The sequence below is a fragment of the Dermacentor silvarum genome, chromosome 9, assembly GCF_013339745.2.
Source record: "Dermacentor silvarum isolate Dsil-2018 chromosome 9, BIME_Dsil_1.4, whole genome shotgun sequence".
Taxonomy (NCBI): Eukaryota; Metazoa; Arthropoda; class Arachnida; order Ixodida; family Ixodidae; genus Dermacentor; species Dermacentor silvarum.
Genome location: NC_051162.1, coordinates 150821374 through 150845701, shown reverse-complemented (window position 1 = coordinate 150845701; position 24328 = coordinate 150821374). Strand labels below are relative to the sequence as shown.

At 44.4% G+C, this 24328-nt stretch overlaps 1 long non-coding RNA gene across 1 annotated transcript in view; it reads right to left on the bottom strand.

Moving 5' to 3' along the window:
- LOC119464546 (uncharacterized) overlaps positions 1–12241 on the bottom strand; it is a 28720-nt gene extending 16479 nt beyond the window's left edge. The window contains exons 1-3 of the long non-coding RNA XR_005194470.2: positions 12141–12241; positions 6621–6722; positions 1830–1853 (exon numbers count right to left, since the gene is read on the bottom strand). This is a non-coding gene — a long non-coding RNA (uncharacterized LOC119464546). The remainder of the gene's footprint in view (positions 1–1829; positions 1854–6620; positions 6723–12140) is intronic.
- Positions 12242–24328: the final 12087 nt, after the last annotated feature.

Below are 24328 nucleotides of genomic sequence, written 5' to 3'. Positions count from 1 at the left end.
TCGAAACGTTGGCGTGAGCAAGCGCGCCAGCAGCAGCGAGCGAACGCTCGTGCGATCTATCACTTCAACGGAAACTTGAGTGCCGAGAGCACAGCGCAGACAAAGGTAGGAGCCGTGTAGCAGATCGCTTTCAAGATACGGTGCGCGCAACCCGCCCACCGCCGCCTGCGCAAAGTGCAAGTACGCGGTTGCTCGCAGAGCAGCAGCCGCATCCCCCTCCCTCCCGCGCGGCCTTCCCACTTTCCTCCTTTCGTCTGCGAGATACCAGTTCCCCTTGCGCCCGGTCGCAAGATACGCATTGGATGCCGCAGCATACAGTCGCCCCTTCCCTCGCATCAATCTTTCCGCGGCCTTTCGCACGACGGCAGACACCGCGTTTTGCTCTCCGCCGAGAGTTCGCTCCACGTGAAAGCGCGCGTCTCTCGTGTGCGTTCACGCGGCCATGCAGCATACAGCGCGCGGCAACAATTTTATCACCCTTGCACTTTGTACGGAACCTCACGGTGGCGACGACGGCGGAGACGATGGCGACGCCGACGGCAGAAATCCTCTTGGAGTGTCCAGGCGGAGTGTCTAAATTCTAGCGCAATAAAAAAATTTAAGCCAGTTCCACGCTTGTAAAATCTGATGAAACAGCGCAGCTCTGCAAGCGTGCGTGTATAGCGTAGCGGGTGTGGTGCTATCCTTCGGACCGTGAATACGCGGGTTCAAAACCCGCCTCTCTCTTGTGTGTGTCTCTCTCGCTCTCATTTTCTCTTTCTCTCGCCCATAGCAAGTTGTGTTACAATCGTCGGTACAGCGCAATCATATGGTTCCCATAAATTGTTATTCCTTCTGGCGTTTTACGTGCCAAAACCAGTTCTGATTATGAGGCACGTCGTAGTGGAGGGCTGCGGATTAATTTTGACCCATAAATGCATGTTCTTCAAGCGGGGCTGTATAGCCTAGTGGTTATGGCGCTCGCCTTCGGACCGTGGGTACCCTGGCTCCAATCCCGCCTCGCGAAAAAGTTTATTTTGTTACCTTTATTTCTCTCGCTTTCTGTCTGTCTCTCTTTCTCTTTCTGCACCTCCTCTCCTCATTTCACACTCTCTCTACTTAGCTCGAAAGTGCGAACACTATCCCTCCGTAGGGCTCAAAATAACCTCGACCTCAAACGGCTCCGCTGTTAAAAGAACAAGAATGCTCGCCGTCGAGTGTCCGTGGCTGCACGGTAATGAGGAAGTAAACGCTTCTTGCGGATAAAATGGATTTTGATTGCCCTACGTACGCATGATCATGCTGCCTGTAAAAGCGTGATGCGCTTATGGCGTCCATGTTACTCTCTAGCAGTCAGCAACGCCACTTAACAGAAGGCTCGGTATAGGTTGCGCGTGTGTGTGTGTTTGTGTATATGTGTGTGTTGTGTGTGCTGTGTCTGCGTGTGTATATGCGCGCATGTATTCGTGTTTCGACTCCTTATGTACTCACTGAAAGCTTCGCTGCATATAGATTGCATCTCGTTGGATCTGCAGCACTTTTTAGTTTAAAATCCTGGCGCTGGTACGATTGGATTTATGCAAAAAATGTCCGTTATTTCTACTTCATCAATAACGCGTTCTCATTTTCTCTACTGCTGTTAATGGTGTCCTAATCGAACATTTCAAAGAAATGCAATATCACGGTGCTGAACCTGATTAAGATAAATGTGCCCCATAATATAAGCTATACAATGAATAATGAAGCACCTGCGATTAACAAGCGCTTTGTGAACCATTTTGCATGTATGGCATTCTACCTTTTCATGAAATTTCATGGAAAACACCGAATAATATGCCAGCCAAACTTACCCAATGCACTTCCACTGAGATTGTCTGAAAATTAAGCAAAATTAATGTATAAAATATATCACACTGCTCCTACAATGATGCTGAATAGTCACTTCAGATTTAGAAAGTTGCAAGTGGTCAATGTTGTGAAATAAATAACCTTTCTTTTATCTCTTTAAACAAAAAAGTACGCATCTGATCAGCTCGTTGCTAAATCCTCTTTGGTAAATACAAAACACTACGCGATTCGTGCTTATATTTTTGTATTGTCACCACCATTTTGTATTGTATTTTTGTACATTTTTACAATACATTTTTGTATTGTCGTCAACAATTAGAACTAATAACTGCAAGCATATATATATGTATACATATATATATATATATATATATATATATATATATATATATATACAATGTGAATTGCATTTACCCCTATGTTGAAACCAGGCGTATATAAATTTGATGAAGCTTCACTCATTGAAGATCATATTGAGAAAAATTATTTGAATGTAATGAAAAATAATTTAGTTTATCAGAATTCTGCATTTGGTGGTGAATTTGTAATCCTAATTTTATGCTGTTTTTATGTTATAATTGAAGCAACATTTGTTATATTTAGGTGCTTCTTTTATGTATATATGCAGGGTGTTTCAGCGAACACTTTCAAAATTTATTTAAGGTTGCCTGTGGCAGAAATCCCAATTCTAGTTAATGAGCTGGCCTACTCGAAGAGGCCGACATCACTTGCACAAAAAATTGAAATGCATAAGCGACTAATTAACAAAAATTCACTAATTCAGTTTTTAACTAATTACCTGATGGCCCATATTGCAATTTACAAATTGTAGCCATGGAGTTCGGGAGGCTGATCCACTTAGAATTAATTTTCAGGATGGCACCAGTTTCGAGATATTAATTCTCGAACTTTGCGGAGAAATGCATTGGCGTTCCAGTTAATTTTGAGCTTCAATGCATGAAGTGACGTTTTGTTAAGAACCTAACTGGAACGCCAATGCATTTCTCCGCAAAGTTCTGGAATTAATATCTCGAAACTGGTGTCATCCCGAGAATTCGTTCCTAGTGGACCCGCCTTGCGAACTCCACGGCTACAATTTGTAAATTGCAATATGGGCCATGAAGCAATTAGTTAAAAACTTAATTCGTGAATTTCTGTTAATTATTTGATTATGCATTTCAATTTTTTGTGCAAGTAATGTCCGCCTCTTCGAGTAGACCACCTAATCAACTAGAATTGGGCTATCTGCCACAGGCAACCTTTAATAAATTTTGAAAGTGTTTGCTGAAACACCCTGTATATATATACAAGGCGTTTCAGCGAACACTTTCAAAAATTCTTAAGGATTGCCTGTGGCAGATAGCACAACTCTGCGTAATTCCATGGATGGTAATGATAACGAAGCCTTCATGTTAGTCACACTGGAGAAGCGGTTATAGTCACGGATGATGTAACGTGCAGCGCGGTTTTGCACAGATTCTAGTAAGTCGATTAGATATGCTTGGTGAGGTGACCAGATAGAGGATGCATATTCGAGTTGTGGGCGAACAAATATCTGATACGCTAGTTTTCCTGTTATCGATGGCGCCGCGTGAAAATTACGTTTCAGGTATCGGAGTGTGCGCGATACTGGGGCGGTAAATTTTAAATGTGTGTTGACCAGGATAGTTTAAAGAAGTGAAGTTAATGCCAAGGTACTTGTAATGGTCCGTTGCCAATAAAGGTTTATTGTTAAGAGAGAATGTGTAAGTCGAGTTTGAGTGCTTTCAGCTGAACGCCATTAGTTTGCATTTCTGAGCGTTAGCCGTCATCTGCCACTTCGAGCACCAGAATCAGATTGCGTCAAGATCCTGTTGTAGTACCAGATGATCTTCCCGAATTATAATATTATGGTATGTTATGCAATCGTCAGCAAACAAACGGATGTTTGATGTTATATGAGAGGGAAGATCATTATTACAGATAACAAATAATAAAGTACCCAGGACGCTGCGCTGAGGAACATCAGAAGTAACGTCAGAATATGGATATGAGGTGTTATTAACTCATGTAAAGTGCATGCCGGAAGATAAAAATTGCCGGAGCCCAGATACAGTTAGAGAATCAAGATTAATGGAATACAGTTTAGCAATTAAATTACAATGTGCTACACTATCGAAAGTATTAGAAAAATCGACATATTTGCAGTCGGTCTGTGTGTTACCATCCGTATTAGAAAATAGATCATGGGTGAATTCTAGTAGCAGGCTTTCACAAGCCAAACCTTTCCTCAAAACCGTGCTGTTGGGAAAAAAGGTAAAGGTTTTTTCTAAATGATGGGCAACATTAGATACAATTATGTGTTCAAGTATTTTGCAAGGAATGCTAGTGAGGGATATGGGGCGGTAGTTATTTACATCACTTCTATTTCCAGATTTGAAGCTCGGTATCACCGTGCCAATTTTGCAATCATGTGGAAGTGTACCAGTGGATAATGATTGATGAAACATATGGTAAAACATTAAACTGCAACGAATTATTCTTAGTTTCAGAATCTTAGTGTTGATTCCGTCAATACCGGAGCTTGTGGAAACTTTTTTTTATTACGAATGCGGTACCTTCGACTGTTAATTGAATGTGGTTCATATAACTGTAAGCGACGCCAGTAATACTAGGAATATTTGAGCAGTCTTGTTTCGTGAATACGGATGTGAAATATTTGTTTAAGACATCGGCACATTTTTCTTCTTCAATCAGATTTCCGTTTTCATCTTGTAGCATCTTGTAGTGCTACGTTAGAGAGTAGGTCCAGGAAATAGCAGGCCAGAATTTTTTGGGATTGTTAGTCATCAGAGACTGTAAATCACGATAAAAAGCTCGTTCTTGTCTTTACGAATGGCGCGACAATATGCGGTTTCGCAGGATTTTCATTTCGACCAAGATTCAGGAGTGTTTAGTCGCTTAGCTGTCTTAAACAAGCGTTTCTTTTTACATTGTAGAGTTCGCAGAGATCTGTGATACCATGAATTTCATACGTTACATCGGAATGAGATTAGCGGTATTTGAGCATGCGTTAGTGCCAATAGGTTGAGCTTCAAAGTTTTCCAGTTTTTGACGAGTGTATGGGAGGAAAAAGATGGTATGAATGTATCGCAGAACGTTTCGAGACCAGTGTTAATGGCAGTACAGTCGGCTTTCTTACAATTGAAGAGAAATAAAAAATTCCAGTCTATATAGGTAATATAATTAAGCTAAATAAATTTCCTAATTATTTAATTTACGGCAAGTACTTCTATCAATGAATTGTATTTAGCAAGTATGCAACGCATATCTACTTAGAACAAATCGCCTGGACTACGCCAGCTTCGAAATATTTATTTCCAAGTGGTCAGACGAAATACACTGGCGTTCCAGTTAAGTTTTCACGTAATAAAACAACCTTTCTTAGGAAAGTAAGTACCGCAGTGAACTTTCACCGCAAGTTTTACAGCGCACATCTCGAAACTACTGTAGCACACCCTTGAAAACGGCGAAAGTTTCCTATATGAAAAAGACAGCTAGCCGATGATAATGTTAACTCTTTCCTTTTTTTTCATTATTTACTTCAGGACGGAAGCTCCCATCGCAAAATAATTGTCGCGCAGTACTGAACTGTTTACTTTCCAGAAATTACAAAGACTACCACCATTTCTGAGATATGAGGCCAGCAACAATAATATTGCCGTTCCAGCTAAGAGTTGCCAAATGCGTACGTCAAGCAGTTCGGGTAGATCTTCAATGACAACATTGGGGTAAGTTTTTACCATGTCTTTTGTAATCTTATGTTCGTGAGATCCTTCTTCAGTCAGGGACCTGAGAGTAGAATTTGTCGGCAAATTTCACAATAATTTTAAGCAAACTGGAAAGCGCAAGAAAAAACTACCCGGGTAGTCAAGGGAACCACTCTGTGCGGTAGTAGCTGGCCAGCGTGGCGGATCCGTAAGGAACGCTGCTCCTGCCAGCGTGGATAACAAAAGAGGAGCAAGCGCACGTTCAACTAATCAGTGACCCCACCCGACAATAGAACAAAGTATGAAAGTAAAAATATCATTTTCGCCAGCTCTTCGGATCTGTGAGCGACAGTTGCGATTCCAACCAATTCAATAGCTTTGAATCGCCATTCGCATTTCACCCGCCACCCCGAGAGCTAGCACCAAGCGCAGCACACCGCGCGGCAGCATCAAGACCAAGGGTTGCCACTAACCACAGATTTTATACGTGCTCCCAGCTTCTTTAGGAGTTTTACCTCTGCTCAAGAAAGCGTTTCGCATACTCACTATGAGATGCTATGGAACGGTGCTTTCGGAATTTGTAGGTCAACTTGAAAAGCGCACAGTTATGTTGCAATGGGAGCTTGCGCCCGGAAGCGCACATTAAAAGTGCATTTCATAAAGAGGTACTGTACGCGGTGAGTTATATAAATGGGCCAGCGTCTTTTTATGGCGACCGTATTTACGTTTCTCCATTATGTTTTATTGCGAGTTTATTAAGGGGTAAGCATTACGGTTTAACTTGGGCTTTGTAAGAGTCATAGAATATTTCAGAATTATTCGAAGACAAGTATTTTTTGCGACAACCGATAAAATCGTTTTCATTAGCTTTTTCATCACACAAATATTAAGTCGGGATTGTCTAAAATGTAGTTGAAACTATTATATTGTATTCAAATAGCAAGAAAGTCCAGTCTATGATTATGCTCACTCCTAAAGGATTCAGCTGTACATTTCTCTATACACGATAAGCACTCTCATTCAGAGCATATAATATGTACTTACAGCACGATCCGGTGGTGGCTTCAGATATAAGCATGACGCTGCAGTTATACGTTTCTGGTTCGTTATATAAGAGGGTCGTGCAATGCTTCCTTTGGTAAGGTGCTGCGAAATCAGTGCTTAGTGATGAGAGAGAAAAAAGCACTACAGCAGGCTCAAACCTAAATATAGTTACTTAGTTCTGCCCCCAAGCACAGACTGACTATACAAAGTGAATTGAATTGAAAGGTGAAAATATTATGTCAAGCTCACTAGTATAGTGGCTGGCGGAAGTTTAGACATCAGTACGCTGACGAAAAATGATTTTAAATCCTGCATGTTGTTATTCTTCTTTAGATTTAGACGAAAAGCACAATCTCGTTTGGTGCCTACGGCAATGCTAAGGCGCGTCAATTTCTCTCCTGTCGAGATTACAAATTACTTACAGTTCCAGCGCTTAAGAACAAAAAAAAAATCACAGCATATCCACGAAGTGAATGATGATGAGTGGGCGAAGCACCGGGGGATCATTCGGGTAAACCACAGCTACGGAAGAGAGATAAAGAGAGCGCGCGTCGGGAACGAGAGAGAAAGAGAGCGCGGGTCAGGAACGAAAGCCCTTGTGCACCGCAGCGCCCCTAGCTACGGACGAGAGAGAAAAACGCCGGAAGCGTTCTCGGGAAGCCGGAAGCTGGCTTCCGGAACCGGAAGCGGATCCAGAAGTGGAAGCGGAAGTCGGCTTCCGGTTATACTAATACATATATATGCATATATGCGTATGCATGCATATATAGCGGTCTCCCTGTCAACCAGAGCTACGGACTTACGCCATCTAGTGAACACTTCATAAAACTACAGGTGGCTACCACTTACGCCATCTATTGAGCAATTCATAAACTAGAGGTGGCTACATACTACTACTACTACTACTACAGAGGAGGGAACGACCCACACCCTAAGGAGCTTCGCCCATAAAAACGTGTTGAGACTACAAACGCACGTAGGACCACCTTTACTACCACGCATTCTACTGATACGGGATCGGCATCAGCGTCGCGCATGTGAATGTGGCTCGAGTCGCAAACAACAACGCGCCTTCCGCCAAGTGTCCCGGTACCATTCGCACTCCGCGGCTCCACCCTTACGGCCTACGCGAGGAGGATTGTTCGCCCGGCTCGACGCTATCCTAAACCTCAAACGCGTCGTCACGGCGCAACCGGAAGATACGCCACCTCTTTCACATGCCATCCTCCTGCCCGCGGCCTTATGACGATCCGCGCTCGGCTGTGCTGGCGGATTACAGGGTTCCCGCCTGTTCCCGGAGGTCGGCCACAAACTATTGGTTCCTCTCTGTTGTCCAGCACGATGCCCATCGCCGCCTGCTTTTACAGCGTGAGCTATTATGGGCTCATTCTAATCGCCGTTTCGGTTCGCGTTGTTGTCCGCCGCGGCCGCGTAACCCCTATCGCCCGAAATGCGAAAAAAACTGCCTGGCCTCCGCCGGGATCGAGCCCAGGCACACTGCGGGGGAGTCGGATTCTTTAGCACTGAGCCGCGCAAGCGCTTGCTATCATCATCAGACAAAGGCCCTATAAACGCGCCCTAAGCAAGCGCGCCGGCGCAAACGAACCGAGCCTCCGCCAGTATGGTGGCGCCATCTAGTTGAGGCGCCTGCAAAAGCCGCGTGCACAGGTGCAGACGACGAGGTGCGATTCAGACGAGGTGGACAATAAACGCGATCTTGGTGTGAGATGTGCGACACGTATTCTCGGTAGCTCTTCGGTACACGTTATGGCGTCTCCTCGCAAGGTACGAACCGCTGCTGAAGAAGTGAATCGTAGAGCTACGTGCGCGGCTACAACAAAGCATCATCGGGCTCAGCCGAATGCTGCGCGGAGAGCATTACAAACCGCAGCTCGCCGTTGAAGCCGAGTGGACAGTTGAGATCGCTCTCGTCAAAACGAGGCGACTTTGCCGCGAAGACCCTGTTGTGCGTGGCGCCGAAATTGCTACTCTTAAGCCGCTCCACCAGCTTACGCTGTGATTGTGCTGCATGTTCCGCGCAGGGCCTGTGACTTTTTCTGACATTTGTGAGTATGTAGGCGAATTACTGACATCTATTTTACCAACAATGAGGGACAGCGACTACGGTAACAATGCAAACTCACGTATGCCTCCTTCAAAGCCGGCTTTTGTGCCGGCACAGACTGGCTCTTTCTATTCTGCTTCCATCGTTTGTCCGCCGCCTAACCAACCTCTTGCTCACCGCTTGTTTTTCTGTTGTTCTAGTGGTGGCCAGAGGTGCCTGCATGCGACACTTTCGTCCCCACTTCTCGATTAGCCATCCTCTTAGTGATCGCCTAGGCCCCGCTACTTGGCAGGTGTGCTTCCGCGGTCCTTGCCGACCATCAGCATAAGGGATATACTCCACAGCCTTTTACTGTCGCTGACTAAATTTAGGTCATGTCCTTAGTAGCAGCACAGACCTCGGAGTCGCCCACATAGATCCTCGGGTTGCAGGATCAGTTCCCGTTACACAGCTGTGCTACCTCCATGGACGCACCTGTATCGCCACGCACTGCATTGCGGCTATAATAATAATAATAATAATAATAATAATAATAATAATAATAATAATAATAATAATAATAATAATAAAGTTCATTTACATATTAGATGAGAGGGCGGAGGAAAAAAAAGCTGTTCACAGGCAGCTTGACCAGCCCACAGACCCCTATTTGTTTATTTTCGCAGAAGCCGCATAGCAACACATAAAAGTAGACACAAAATTGACGCATTAAATGAAATGTAACAAAAATGGTAATGATCGTGTCCCGAACAAAAACAAATTCTACTGACAATACAAACCACGGAGTAGCACGAAATCACAGCGAAAGGAGGTATGCAAAATCAAGCACTGTACATAATGCGGAGATTCCGATAAGAACACGAAAATAAACCAAAGCCATCGAATTTGTAGGCTTTAAAAAGGCGGGATAACGTGTAATATAAACTGTGTTGTACAGTATTAAGACGAGGTGTATCAACCAGCTTTCTGCATGTCTATTTGTGTGGCATGGTAAATTATTTTGCAAATTTGAAAGAATTTGCAAACTAGAAACGTTCTGTCTGATCTCGGTATTGAATTTAATGCGCAGTCTGTATTTATATCAGTTGTGTATACTGATCACTCTGGCATTGAGAAAAAAAATTGGAGTAGCTTGCACTAGTGGCGCAAGGCTAAAGACACAGCGGAGCTGATCGGTTCCTAGCTGGTCCTTGCTATATAAAGTGATGCTAAGTTATACGAAGTAATGACAAGTGATGCTAAATTATACGAAATGTATAAGCATTTCCTCGTGGTCTGTGGCATCGGGGATCGCCTCGCGAAGCACTTGCAGTCCGAGCACACATAGGGGGAGTGGACGAAAGCTGTGCATAGTGTACGGGCGGCGCGTAGCAGACGACGCGCCGGGATGACGTCACGGCGCATGCGCAGTAGCGCGAAGCTGGCGGGAGCTTGGTGGAAGCGTGTCTGTGTGGGGCGAAGCGAAACGCGCACCTGCGCCGGTGGTTACTAAGCAACGGAAGGTGACGTCATGCTCCTGCTTCGGCGCATGCGCGGCTAGGCTAGGTTGGGTCAGGTGGTGCGCAGCTGTGATTTGGTTGTACGCAAGGCAACGGCGCGGAGTTTTCTGCGGACTTCGGACGTTTCTCCTCCAGCTCCAACAGCTTGGCTGTTAATAGTTCAGCCGTGTGGGATCAATATATCCTGTAACTTCCTTTTGCGTCTTGAAAAACACTCAGTTGCCTTGCGGTTAAGAAGAGGAAGCCGTCATGTAGCTTTGTGTAGGAGTCGCTCAAGCCACTGAGCCTTTGCCTTTCATGACCCCTGCTTTGATCTTTGTGACTGTGCCCGCCCTGCTGACCTCACGCCCCCATCCTGCTCCCGGTTTCAGCACAATAGAGGCAATGGCTACGTCCAATTTCATGCTTGTGAGGAATAACACATGAAAAGGCCGCGATTCTACTGCCGGCTTGTCTCGGCAGGGCACGTTGGTGGGTATCCGAACATGCAAACTATCGCGTTTTGTTCCAGATGGCCTTGACGTCCTAACGTGACGCCCCATGACCACATGTAGGCCCGTCTTGTACTTCATCTGCGCATTAGGCAAGCCTCACTCTGTCTGCAGCGCATACGTTGGTCAACGCAGCGGTCAATGTCGAGGCGCTGACGACGTAGCGCCTCGACATTGTCGACGCAAAACTCGCGTCGCCCGCCTAATTGCTTACGACCACTGGGCTCCGCACCCTCACCAAGACACCTGAGCCGGAGTACAATACATTGTTGCAGCACGCAGCCTTAGGCAGAATTGACGTCGTCTCGCGGCGGTGCTAGTTTTACTGCATAAAGCAAGCGCTGGCGTAGCGCAGCGGTAGAGTAGCTGACGCCCGCGCCGAAGGCCCGGGCTTCAATCCCGCGGATTTCTATTCTCATTCCTGGCGACAGCTGCGACGGACATCGGTGGTGGCGGCGGCGGACAACATCTACAACCGAAATGGCTATTGGAATTAGCCCATAGCAGCTTACGCTGTAAACGTTGCATGAACCGGTGTTCTTCATCGCATGAGGAACATGACAGATAGCAGCGAGTGAGCTTCTGAGTAATCCGTTTTTGAGGCGCGCTGTTTCAAGACATATGAAGTCTTCTTTTTTTATCGGTGGGGTGTGTACATAGGGCTACGTCTTAAGAATTTACAGCAGTTTCGCTTCGGACATTGGCCCAAGTAACAAGAACCAATAGCTGCTCCCTGAACTCCTCACCAACTGCAGTTCTCAATATGGTGGGACAGGATGTACGTGTACGTTTGCTCGACTAAGTGAGTCGTGTTGAACTGTAGCTGATATGAAAAGTACTTACTAAATTCATGTTATAATCACTTTTAACACCAGAACTCCACCTCCATCATGATTAAAGGTAGAAACCGTCCCTCTTCTTTTCCATAAATGTTTGGTTTCTTTCCACTAATAACCATTTAATTATTGTGGCCGAAGCTATCACAGTCCTTGTACGTGAACGTCTTGTAAAATTTGTTCCTATAGATAATATTGCAACAAGAAATTCGCATTTGTGTTAGAAATATATAGCAATTATTAGTATAACCAGACTTTCTTTATGCTTGCGATTTCTCCTTTACCAATGATTTTTACACACACACACACACACACACACACATATATATATATATATATATATATATATATATATATATATATATATATATATATATATATATATATATATGTGTGTGTGTGTGTGTGTTTATATATACCTGTTGCAAAACTCTTCGATTTCCTCACAATTATTATTAGAATTATGTCGATGCCCTTTTTCGCAACCACAATAGAGTTGCACTACAGCATCCTCTGATTGTCGATCTGTAATTGCTGTTGCGACACCTTACCTAGTGTATAACATTCCCACATACACTGAGAGGCTAAAACTAAAATTTGAGTGAATTTCACGCAGGGGCTACTCTTACGTGTCGTGCTGTAGACCTTCATGCGATAGGATGGCTGCGAGCGGTTGAAAACAAATTTTCCAATTAAAGTTTCGTTAAACCTGGAAAGTGGAAACAAAAATAGCAGTTATTTAGTTTTTTTTATTATTTGTGCACAATTTAAACCATGCAAAATGCAAATACGCCGTGTAAGAGCTAAAATCTTTCTCCAAATTCAATAAAAGGAGTTCACAATACATCAGAGATGCTAACGCTAGCACAATAATGAGGGCGGCCGAAAGGAACTCAATAAGAAATTGATAAGTGTATACGCTGTTACAGGAACTCATCTCACACTACCTACTACCGCAAGAAATTTCGAGTGCTTTATGCGTTGTTTTACCAGGAGTCGTTTCCATAACTGGATACGCTATCGGCTTATCTCGCTTCCGCTGATGATATAAAAAAATTGTTCCTAGGCTGGGTGGATTATGATATAATTAAATATAAGACACAGCAAAATAAGACACAGACGAGGCAAGACGGAGTGCTTGTGGCGTTAAGTATTGCATGCTTCATTGTTCTCAGCTTTCGTTCTTTTATTAATGCTACCAATACCAGGAATTAGGGACATTTCGCACAGTTTCCTTTTTTCGCCACCACGTGGCGTATCGACCTTAAAGAATTCGAAATTCCCGCTATGACGTATGCTATGACGCACAACTAAAGAAAACGCAATAAAAAGAAACACACCCTGAAGCTGTGGCTTCACCTCGGTGCTTGGAAACGAGCGCGCTTGTGTATCAGCGTTATCTCGAAGACGGCCAGCTACTTGCTCTACTGACAATGAATCGACGGTTTTGCTAGACACTTCGCCAGAAAGCTCGTCCGCATTCTGGAGAGATGTCTGATCGAGATAACGGCTCCCGCGAAGCTTCCGATGAATATATGTTTTTTTCCTTGAGCAGACTTTTTATTTGTACACCACTGTGGCCACGGTCTTGCGTACACGTCAGGGTTCTGTTTCATGGGTTTCCTATAAAACTGGCGTGATCCATTGTTTAAGAGGAAGCTTTAGCTCGGGCCTATCTTCGATGCCGGATTATCAAATACATGTAAAATGCAGGAATCCCTTTCGGCAATCACTACACTTCAACTTTTTTTTCTAAATTCATCATAACTCATCAAATTTGGTGCATTGGTTGCTCTGAGAAACTACTTCCGATTTCCCATGTATTTCGATAGGAGCCCCCAAGCTCAATGTTCCCCCTAAGTTCGAGCTTGAATAATATACTTGTTGGCAAGATACGTTTGTAAACGTGTGATCGTGAGCTAATGAGCTAGAGCACTGGCTTACTGAGCTCAACGGCAGAGGATATGTTTACAAAGCGTCTTGGGAAGGAATAGGAGAAAAGAAAGGGAGCAGGCTGGTATGTTATTCAGAAGCGTGTCTGGTTGGCTAAAAATTACTAAATGCGTTGGTCGTCATACCACCTTCCGTTCCATCAGCATAATTTCTATTTCATTCCGCTAGTATTGTGCTATTATTGTCAGTCAATCGAGATTAGAACACCGGTGTCATGGCATTGTATTCCGTCGCAATTCTTTATCGCCGTCACTTCAGAATCCTCTCATCGTCGTCAAGCAGTCGTCCTTATATGCCCTCGTCGTTCTATCGACATCATTCCTACCTCGTAATTCCATCGTCGTCACTGCATGCACCGTCGGCCTGCGGTCCTTGTTCTACCATCGTGAGGTAACATTGGCGAGCGATGGTCATAACAAATCGGGTCAATCAAGGAGACAGTGTATGGCCGCATATAGCCGAATCACTTGAAAATGAGGAGAAACACTACGGATTCTAAACAAAGATGTCTTAGCTAACACGGTGTGTCGCTTCTTGTTCGCTAGATTGCGTAAATGCTAATCGCATTAACTTCGATAATCATCTTAACATGGGTTCTGCAGGAATTCTTTCGTCTTCGCGACACTAACGAACTCTTGTCCACATTGTTCCCAGCCTATTAACACCTCGAATTCCTAGAGGTGATCGTGCTCAGGCATGTGACGGACGACCCGAAGTTTGATGGAGGTAGCGGTATGATTTCGACAGCGGCACCGCCTATCGACCAGGAGAAACACATTTGGGTGGGTGGGAATAGCGGCGAAAGGCACACTTCATGAGTTGCTAGACATCACAGATTTGAATCAACCTGACAAAGAGTTAGAAATATATATGCATTGCAGTCGCGCTAAAGAAATTGAAAATTATTGTATTGGTGCGAGACTCGCTGCAAAAACATTCATTAGACTGTGTCAGGTATCCGAGCTATCCTTAACGGGAATTAATGAGATGAGTTTCGATAGAGCTCGTTAGATTTTTCAAGAGCGGAAGACGTGCCTAGAGGCAGAGTCGACTGCAATATTTTGTTGCTGCACAAAATTATCTAGATTTTCGGCATGATCACTTTAACGGAAAAACAAAAATTAAAGAAGTTTTCAAGAAGTACTTAGAGAACATTGATAAAATTGTAGCAAACAAATTCTGAAAAGTTAATTTGCAACTTTTTTGTGTCCTAAGGCACAGGGCAACTTACTACTGGTTTCCATTAATTTTCTTCGTTATATTTTCAAGCAAGTTGAATATTCTGCCGTAGGTTAATTCACAATTAGCCCAACTAATTAAACTGAGACTTTCAAGTGTATATTGTTCTTGGACAAATGCTTTAAGACTACGCGGATGCTGCAAAATTTATCAACATTGCTGAGGGGAATATGAAAAACAAAATAGAAATGCAAAGCACTTTATTGCCTCGTAATTTTTTATTTTGAATGCTATTTCCACTCGTTAAGTGGCGCGACCCTCGTGTTCGCAGCCTCGTATATGTTTTTGTAGCACTAGGTGCGTTATCTGCGAATTTACGTGTATAAGCAAGCAGATCATACTTTAATCTGGCGGAGAAAAAAAAAAACAAGGGAAGCCTACGTTGTAGATGCACTGTACTGAAACACAATTAGACAGAGTCTAAATTTGCATATATTTCTAAACAAGGGTGTCTAAATTGTCGATTGAAAAATTGACATCATTATAATGAAGTCGAATAAAGCAATAAGAATGGCATGTTCCGCGTGAAAATATGATGAGCTTTAGCCTTGTGGGTCAACAATTTCTGTTTAATGAAAAAAAAAAAAAGCTTCTAGTGGCCGTGTGTTATCGTATTTCTGAAAACCAGTAACCAGCGTATCTAAATTTACATTCGCGCCAAAATTAGTGGCTCGAGTTCTATCACTGTAGGTACATCCGAATGACTATATGAGATTAAAAAGTGAGATTAAATGGTGGGTGGCGGCGTGTACGGTAGTGTTCACCTATGCCTTCGCTATAGTATGTTGCCGCACACTTTAAAGCACGAGCATGGTGATCAACCGATGTGCTTTTTTACATTGTACTTCACCCCTAAATGTAGGCCGGGGTTCTCCTACTCCCTGTGGTTGTTGCCAGCCTGATCCCTCCCTATTTTCCTAACTGTCCATTGCATGGTTTGTTTTCATACCAAATATTCACATAATAATCTGTGGGTGTTCGGCTAGTAATGAAATGTTTTCTCTCGCAGTTAAATTATCAAGTAACCATAAAGAAGGGATGCAGGGCAAAAACTTGCTATGATGCAGCTTGAAGACCGCCCGGCGGCCGTTGATCACATGACAGTATCTTCACAATAATCGAGAACGCGAGCTAGCTTCGTAAAGGCAAAAGGGCTAATGGGTGGAACAGAACCGCGCTGGCCAAAGAATGGTACTTTCGGGCTCGGGCCAGGCCCGGACCTAAAAAACCGGCCCGTGCAGTGCTCTACTTCAGATAGACTGATCAGCAGATTCCCATACTGTCAAGTAGTAGTGACGCTGAAGTAAACAGTCGTAAAACTGTGTATAACGAAACTGATTCTTTATTGGGCGAACATGTGCCCACAAAAGCAAGCTACACTCAAAGCACAACGAAAGCGGTGAACACAGTCGGCGATCGTCTTAATCTGATCAGCGGCGAAACGCGTCGGCTTTTATACATGAGTCATCGAAGGCCCCAGAATAACCCCTGGTACCTAAAGTCTTATATAGGGACTTTACTGGTACCCGCATCTCTTCCAGAAAGATCTAGATAATTCGCGTCTCTCATAAAATCAGATTACATGAGCGTCGGTGACAAAAGACAACGGATAGAAGCATCGATAACGTTCGAGAAACTTCCCATACATGCAGGCGCGTCCTGTGCCTAGCGATAACGTTTAACATTTTTAGCCGGTGAAAAGCGGTCACCGGTGAAAGATAAACATGTATACGTGTCAATATGATTATGAAAGATTGAGTAAAACAATTTAAGACGTAACCTGCTTCCCTGTTCAAGCAAAAGGATCCAGTCAAGTTATTTTTTCCTCTTACACTTAGAAAGTGGTTGTATATCCCCAGGTCGAACAGTGTCGCGACGAATTGGACTTTTTCTAGAGCATTAATATGCAAAAAATTTATTGTTGGACTTTGCGTACCATAACCACAATCTGATTATGAGGCACGCCATGGTGGGGGACTCCGGATTACTTTAGTCCACCTGGGGTTCTTTAACGTTCACCCAATGCTGCATTGATATGCACATCAGCTACTGCATTCAACACAGGGCATGCCTACACCAACATTGCTAAAATTTGTTTTTTACGCTGCTCTTTTACGTTAATAGAGACTTTTAGTATTGCGGAAAATGCTTGCGTTAGCGTTAGCGTGTTACGCACGCTAAATCTTTGCGGAACGCTGTTCGATAGAGTTTTAGTATAGCGTAAGACAACGATGCGCCGCTAAGCGCAAAACCATCTAGCTGCGAGTAGTCAAAGCAGCAAACTGAGCAGCTCGACAACCAAACTAGCCGTGTTGATCCACGCCAAGCCTTGAAACGAGCCTGCATGTCAAGCGTTCGAGCCGAGGGTGCCACCATGTTTGCAACGCTAAAAACTTAGCGAGCGTTTAGCGTCTCCGCTATATTTCAGAAATAGCGGACGCACGCTATCCGCAAAACTGAAATAGCGTTCTGAGCATGCGCAGTCTGACCCCGCTATTTTATTGCGTTTAGCGTGGTGCCATTTCCGCAATACTAAAACTGTCTAATACTTATGTGTTTTAAACTTTGTTGCAAGTGAAGGGCATGCCCGGCATTTCTAACTACGGTATTGAGATGTTATGACCAAGAGCCATTCTCTGACAGCATAAGACCTAAATATTTCACAGGTGAATTATTTTTTATTTCAACTGGCCACTTAACAAATACTTATATCTGATTTTGTAACATTTTTGTAGTGAAGCTAATGTCTACATAATTATTTATGTTTAGGGCCATGCTATTAGTGACACACTATTTTTATACGCGCTTCGAGTCGGCCGCCAATAAAACAATGACTCATTAGATGCCCTTGCATACAGTACACAATCATCCACAAAAATTGTATCCTGGTTCAATAATATCACACATATTGCTAATAAAAAACCTTGCACTCGGCCGCGCAACGCTTGAAACAGCGAAGCTGTGTGATCGTAGCCCAGCATTTTCCGGAAGTGCGCGCGAACCTTTCATCTTATTACTCATGTAGACGATAATTTCTTTTCGCGCGTCTCGGACTTACGGCCGACACTGCGCGTTGCACAGCGCAGATTGCAACACCGACACCGCGTTCCAGGATGATAAGTGGTTCGTGAGGGAAAGGGAAAGGTTGGCGCTATCTTCTGCAGCCCTTGAGGGAGCACGGCTCAGCGCCAGCGTTCCAGGAGACCCGCTTCGTGAATGCGTTGCTCTCTCTGTCTCTCTCTCGCTCTCATAGCACGCAAAACCTCTTCACCTCGCAGAGCACGAGCGTACAAACGCGCCAGCTGTAGAGGAATACGACGACGCTCGAACGCAATCATATGGTTAGCATAAATGCATGTTCTGGCAGCGTGGCTGTATAGCCTAGTGGTTCCGACGCTCGCTTTGGGACCGGAGGTACGCGGCCTCGAAACCCACCTCTGCAAGAATGTTTATTAATTTCTTTTTTTTGTAGTTTCTTGATACGCACCACAAATTACGGCTGGCTTAAACAGCTTCGCTGTTAAAAAAAAAGAAATTCGGCAGAGACATTTCAAACTGCTTACGTATGGCTATGCGAAAGCGATATATTCCCTTTGGTGCAGTTTTGTACGGAACGGCGTTTCAGGAACTATTTCCTTTTGGGAGGAACGGAGGAATGCCACCATTCCTTTAAGGCTCGGTGGAACTGTAACGGTAACTCGTTATTTTTACAAAGGGACGGCAGAGGGAACGGCGTTCCTTCTGTAAACGTTCCACGGCACTAAACAGGCGCACGAACGCACGCACGTATGCAGCACATCATGCAAGGCGCAAAGAACTACCGCTTGTCTGTCACGTGACTATAGTGCATTTTTTTCCCGAGTTCTGCATTATATTTTTTTAATGACTAGGCTTCAAGATTGCCACGTGACGCTCCCTTCTGTAGTTTCTTTCCGCCATGGCGGCCTGTCGGACACTAACATCGAGATGTAACTCTTGCCGAGTTCAAACAAGGGTCTTTACTTAAATTAAGAACATCTATTCTGGACGTTTCTTTTTCCGCTCATACTGCAATATTGGATCAGCATTCATTAAACGCCTAAGTATTGTTCCTTTCGATGCGGTTTCTTGTGCAGACATTCAATTCTATTGGTGCATGCGAGTAACTTTCTATTTGCAGATCTGAAGCGCAGTATCCTGACTGCGCATTTGAAGACCGAAGTGGAAAGCGCCGTATGTGTTGCACTTGTAATAGACGAGCACCAAAGTGGCAGTTAAACATGTCTGGAGTATGTCCGGTGCTGCTTGAAAAAAATTCGTCTAGGAGCGTTGCTTTGGATTCTTTTTATCTCCAGATAATGTGCCGCCGGCAATGTTCAAATTCTTATAATATACTTAGTTTGATGTGAGATTCAAATTGCACACTTTATTTCGTCGCAAGATTATCCGACACCACATTTTAATTTCAAAAAATCAAAGGTAACGTTAATGTAACGACACGTTACAATGCTAGAAATGTAACTGGAACGCGTTCCATTCGCCTTAAAGTATCTTGTAACGGGAACTCGTTCCAAGATTGGGAAGGAACGAGGAACGAGCTTTCGTTCCTGTTTTAGAGGAACGTGTACAACGCTGCTTTGGTGAAATGTTTTTTCCGCACGTTCCGCCTCCGTGCAAGTTCACCCCTGCGTACTAACGGCGCTTCGGCGAGGCCAAATGAAAACGTGCTAAACGTCTGAACGCACTTGCTTGCCCACGAGTTCGTAACTCGAAGGAGCGCTCCGCGGCGTTCAATTGGACATAAATACAAGGGGTCAGGCAAGGAGACATCCGAAAGGCGAAGCACCAATGGCGATATCAACTTAGTAGAGAGCTATACGGAGTAAGTATAGTAGTTTTATCAGCTGTATAAACTTGGATTTGCAGCAGCACCCGCAACGCGCAGTACTGTTGTCGACGCCGTCGCCGTTTTGCCCGCGTTCGCACCGAACGCGCGCGGCGTTGGTGACTGTTGCCAGGGCCTCTGGGGGCTGCTCGGAGGTTTTCGACGAGATCAGAACGGGAAACTCGTCGAGCAGCGTCAGAAGTCTTTACCACCTTCTCGTCTCGCAACGTTTTTATATAAATACACATTTGGTGCCACAGCTAAAGGGTCTAGTTTGCAGAGGAGAAGTGGAGAGGGTGTGGAGCTTGGCCTTCTTTTTAGGCCGCGCGGCAGCACAGGCTGTCGCGTGGAGGGCATCTTGCTCCTTAAATCGCTCGTCAATTTGGCGAGCAAATTCGTCTAGACGGCTAGTGAGGTTGGAGAATTGTTGTGTGAAGGCTTGGATGGCCGTCTGCACCACGGCCTGAATTTTGGCCTCCACGAGTTGTTCGAATTGTGGGGATAGGGCCGGGGTTGCCGCGGCCGATGTTGGTGTGGCCGAGGAGGTAGTGGGAGTTGCAGCCCTCTTCTTGGCCGGCTGACCGCGAGTAGGAGGAGAAGGTAGTAGGGTAGGGAGTTTATGAGCGGCCGAGATCATTGTCGCCGGGGTAGGGGTGAGGACCTACAGGAAGGCATGCAGCTGCGACTGAAGGCGTTGGTTGGTGTTGTGGAGGGAGGCGAGCTGTGCGCGGACATGCAACATTTTCTAGAGGGGGTTGGCGGAGTCCTGGCAGACTACGTCTGTCCAGCTCACCTCAGTAGTGTGGCGGCCGGGTTCCTGTGCAGGTGATTTTTGGGGGACTGGAAGTGGGGGTTGCCTGAGTCCGGTCCAGGAGTGGGATCAGGCCATAGGCTTGGTACGGTTGGAGGGCTGTTTCAGGAGATGGCTACGGTTTCAGGCTGTTTCAGATGTAGCACCTATATAGTACAGAGGAGTAGTAGAGGTGCTTGGGCACCCAGTCTTGTTCGAAAAGTCTTGTTCGAGGTAGTGGTGTCGGCGTTGTGGGTCGGGAGTGTTGATGAGGACGACGTGTTGGAGGGTGTTGATGATTACGGCGTCTGGCTTGGCCTCTTGGTGTCCGAGGCGAGCTGCTTGAAGAATCCCATCGCGAAGCGCAACGCCGTTCACGGTCCGAAGGTTGAGGTCGCCACGGGGACGGAGGATGATTTTATGATCGTTGATGGGTACCTAGGGGTGGCGTAGGGCAGAGTTGGGGCGGCCGGGGCCGGCTCCTCGCCAGAGCTTGAGGCGTAGATGGCTGCTACATTTCTCGGCAGCGACGGAATTCGGAGTAGCGGTGGAGCGGGAGTTGCGAGTCGAGCTAGGATGAGTTGGCTAGGATGAGTTTATCCGGTCGTAGGGGACAAAGTCTGGTCTCCTCCGCGCCCCGCAGGCCTGGTTTCGATTCCCGCCAACATCAAAACTTACCTATTTTTCTTTTCAAAGGGATTAGTTTACTTTGTTTACATGAACCTGGCTGCTAAATTTGTCATCAATTCGACCATTTTTACGCGTTTTTAGTCTTTGCCGTCGGCCATTTTTGGTAGCGTCATTCGGTCACGCCGCCGACTACAACTACGGGTTTTCGCGTAATGGGGCATATAATGCTTTCGCATTAAAAAAGTGGAAAGGAATCGGCCCACTTGCGACACACCAGACGTAGCAGCAACATCATCTGAGCAACTCCCATTCAAAACAACTCTTCGACTTATACCTGTGCCACACAGGTACATTTGGAAGGCCTTCCAGTCGACGGCCTTCGAAACGCCACAACTCTATCGACTCGAAGGAGTTGTCGCCCTGCTACACGGCACTTTTGAAAGGCCGTTGAGTGGTTCAGGCTTTTCTCGCAAAATTGTGTGGCACTGCGGATCTTTATTTTCGTTTTCATGTAACTAAAAGTTAAAGAACATTAAAACCACTTAAAAACGCTATTATTTATTTTATGTTGAGAAATGGCGGTGATATGACGGAATCCGGCAACACATGGAGTAGAGGGAGAGTGTACTACACAACATGGAAGAAGGAATGAACACAAGCACGTCGCTGTTGTCGAGAGTATGTGCAGTTCGCAAATATGAAGTGGCGAAAATAGTTTATTGAATAATTAATAACACTCATGTATAGTATTTTTAGAGAATTTTGGTTGGATTTGTTCTTTCTAACCGTGAGTACGAGCACACTGTGAAGGAGACGGCATGTTCGCGCTGTTTCCGCTTCCGTTGCTCAAAGGCCATCCAGATTTCAATAGAGTTGTAGGGTGCTCCGTTGACTCGATAGGCTATTGACTCGGCGGCCTTCGAAACCGCACGTGCAGCAGCTCGAACTTCACCTTTGAGTCAACTGACTATTGGTTGGAAGGCCTTCCAAACGCCCGTGTGACACGGGTATTACTTACTTAACAACATGGAGTTACAGCCTGTATATTCATAAAAGTATTCACGTGTTCATAGTACCGCTAATCTTACCTGGTCAACCTGTTACCGCTAATCTTACCTGGCATATCGACATTAGTAACACTGCGGATCGAACGTTGGGTTATTGGCTCCTGTACACTTATAATGCCACCATCCTCTCTCATGCTACTATAGAAAACACTAATAGGAACAAAATTTGAGTATACATCCAATGTGTGAAATTCCATTGTATTTATTACCTAATTAGAACTCAAGTTTACTCCACTCGTTTTATATGTTCAACTTATGATCGAATAGCTACTCTAACCCCAAATAAAGCTAAAGTTGAATTTGTAACCCGTAAACTGATACAGTCAAACCCGGATATATCGAATCTGAAGGGGATCACAAGAAGTTCGTTATATAGGTAATTCGGTATATAAAATAATAGGCCCTCAGGTAAGCGGCGGCTTACCGGTTAGTGCAACTGAGAGCCGCTAACTTACTGCACGCAATATGGGGGAAAAAAGCAAGCACACTTTATTTACCCGCAAAAAAAATGCTGGTTCACTTTCAACTTCATTGAAAAGTCCAAGCTGATTCTTTTTTTACACTTGTAGCGGCCATCGCTTGCGGAAAATAAACTCGTGAATAGGCACTCAACCCACACTACGACGCCTCCAAAATCGGATAGAAGGAATGTTGACGTCCGAGGTAGCATGAGGGCTAGCTGAACAGCCTGACGGGGCTCAACTGACTGCACTATCTCTTCTCCACCTCCAGGTGCCAGAATACCTCAAAGTGTACAATGGAGTGCACTATGAGGTTTTCTGCGTGGCGCCGCGCTCGATATATCGAATGTGCTGGTGAACGAACGTTCTTTATACGCGTGCACCAGCCCGATACATTTGCATGGAATTTGCAAGGGGATATTACAGCTGTTCGACATACAGAATAATTCGTTATAAGTTGGCTTGATATATCCGCGTACGACTGTATCTCCGTCACCATATATATGGCATCGTATTTATCAGCTGTAGAAAATACGTATCAGATTTAGTCACATTAACTTCCTTCAGCTCTTTCTGGCCTCACACAGCCCTCGAATGGTATCGCCTCCCCAAAGAAATCATAAAGAGTACAAATAAACGCAAGTTTCATGCAACATCAACTACCGTACGTTGTGTAATCTGAATTTGTTAATTACTTACTATGTTCCTTTTAAATTCTTTGTAAGGTCAGGTAATATGGTATAATTGTAAAGCTGCCTTCGTCGTGCGCACTGAACGTTTTTCCACGTACCACCAGCTAAAATTACATGATTAGAAACTTACTTTTTAATCATTGCATTATTTGTTTAGTCTGCTCAACCCACTTCCTTCCGTAATGCCTTCGAGTGCTGACGGCGCAAATAAATAAATTATTAAACTGTAAAAAATATTTCTTGGATGAGAGGTGGTCACCTCCGGCAATGTTTCATCATCATCATCAGACTATATTTACGTCCATGGCAGGACGAAGGCCTCGCCCAGCGATCTCCAATGACCCCTATCCGGTGATGTATAAAATATGCGCATTATTTAAAGCTACATAGTTTAACACTACGTAGCTAAACTCAGTTATTCTTCTGAAATAACTAGTCAGTTGTTCCTCTTAGCCGCTTATTTTGTCTGTGCATGAAAGTCTCTCGTTTATTTGCTCAAATGACAACCTAATTTAACAAGCTTTTGAAACTTATATTGCTTTGGTAAATAAGTTGCTATGTGTTTTTAGACTCACGCGCTAAAATAAAAAAACGTACATTGCTTTATAAATGCAGTGAATGAAATTGCTGCGAAAAGACAAAGCCGTGTAATACATTTGAGCTTTTCATTACATGCCTATAGCCAGGAAGATTATGCAACCAAGTGATTGTGTATTATTACATTCTCAAATTCCTACGGCATTTCCCCTATGTGGAGAAGCCAGTTTAACTTTTAAATGATTCACAATTCGAATTTCTGATGTTTCGACCATATATTTGATAGATAGAAATGTGCATGACCAATAGGAACATATGTTAGAGGCAAACATTTTTAGCAAATTTTGCAAAATAATCTGTGTTTACCAACTGAACAGCATATCTTCTACCCTGGAACAGATAGGAAATTGAAATGAATCACATGCATAAAAGTTTGCAGTGCGAGTATTATGAAGTACAGTTTCAGTTTTATTTCTTTCAATTTATGGTATATGATAGTTGATGTGATGACTTCAATTTGCTGTTTTATGTTTAGGCTACTGACACTGCACAAACTATATTTTTTGTCATAACACGGAATACAG